At 38.8% G+C, this 1,620-nt stretch overlaps 1 pseudogene; it reads right to left on the reverse strand.

Annotated features, from left to right (window-relative positions):
- Positions 1-364: 364 nt before the first annotated feature.
- On the reverse strand, positions 365-1,011 carry LOC116589949 (annotated as a pseudogene).
- Between the last annotated feature and the right edge of the window lie 609 nt (positions 1,012-1,620).

Genomic DNA, 1,620 nt, shown 5'->3' on the forward strand with positions numbered 1-1,620 from the left:
AAAAAATTGTGATGCAAAAATATATAAATACAAATATTTCTTAATTATGAATAATAGTATGGTATCTTAATTATGTTGCTCTTATACTTCTCTAAATTCTTAAAACATTTCAAACTATTTTAAAACTACATTATGTCTATTTCCATGAATGAGATCTTCAGTTAGATATAAACTCCTTTGGGTTTTTTTTCATATGTTTTTCATTTATTCAGATCTCACATTTATCTTAAGTCTCAAAAATTTTGTTCTGTTACACTATCTCTTTGTAGATATCCATCCTATCTTCTTTTTCTTTTTTTCTGTTCAGGAAGCATTTTATTGTTGCCTAAGTTTAGGAATTTTCACTGACAGAAAATCAACACTTTCAGAAAACCTCCCACATGGCCCTGTTCAGCTTCTGGATCTTGGTTTTTCACAGACATTTCAGTATATCTCTCTCCAGTAGGGATAATCATTCCACCAGTGATTGACAGATCAGTCTTAACTTCCAATTTCAAGACTTGGCCTTTACTTAGGAAGCTCTTCAGGACCGTTTTTAATTAAATAAGAGTGGCTTCTAAAGGAGATGTGGTGGTCACTGTGCACAGAACTTCTCCCTAAGTGGATGCTCATCATGTTCAAAAAGGCAGAAATGACTTCAAGGGTTTTGTCCAAGCAACCATTCTCAGCAAGCACATTGATCAGGTTGGATGTGAGAGGAGAGAACCCGTCTTTTGTGCTCATGTCATTTAGGCTTTTCACTTTCACAGAACGCTTTATATAGGGATTCATAATGGAAGCAGCCATTTTGGATTCCTTCAAGACTTGTGCTACTCTCAACAATTCTTCCTCTACCGTTCCAGTTTATTTGGTTTGGATGCAGCAGAATAAAGAGCAGTGACACAGTGACCTTCAATATCATATACCTGAACAGGTGGCCACATGAGCTTGGAAAATGGCCTGACCACAGTTGTACTAAAGCATTGCACCTGCTGGCACAAGCTGGACTCTGCTGGGACAGCCATCTTCTCGGGGTGGGGTGGGGGGCGGTTAATTCAAACCCAAGTTAGAGGGAGAGATGCAAGGGTCCCTGTCCTACCTTCTTGATACTTTGCTTCATAATTTTTGGCTGGTTTGAGGAGACTATAGAATGACAAATCAAGTCTGAGTAACAGTCCTCAAAAGCTCTGGGCCTCATAAAAACCATAAATGGTTTTATGAGCCAGGCTTCTTTCCAACTTTCAAGTAATAGCTGTATAGTAGCCACTCCATGTGAACATATTATTTTGTATTAAATTCCAACTGGGGCTGGAGCTCCCAAGTGTGGTTGTTTCTCAAACAAGCAGTAGGGAACTTACTAGAAATACAAACCCTTCACCCCACCCCATACCCACAGAATCAGAAATTCTGAGGCCAAGGCTCAGTAATCTGTATTGTAACAAGCTCTCCTGGCTAAATGAAGACTGAGGACCCCTGGGGAAAAGGACCATCTCTACTCTCTGGATTTCTCATTAATCCTTACCTGGGTATGACCGATTCTAATTCTTCCCCATAAAGCTGTGTGTCCAGTTCTTCATGTTTACATTGAGTATCTCATTCTTCATCAAAAAGAATGTTCAGTCCATTTATTTGCAATTTCTT

Source organism: Mustela erminea, chromosome 5 (genome assembly GCF_009829155.1).
Source record: "Mustela erminea isolate mMusErm1 chromosome 5, mMusErm1.Pri, whole genome shotgun sequence".
NCBI lineage: Eukaryota > Metazoa > Chordata > Mammalia > Carnivora > Mustelidae > Mustela > Mustela erminea.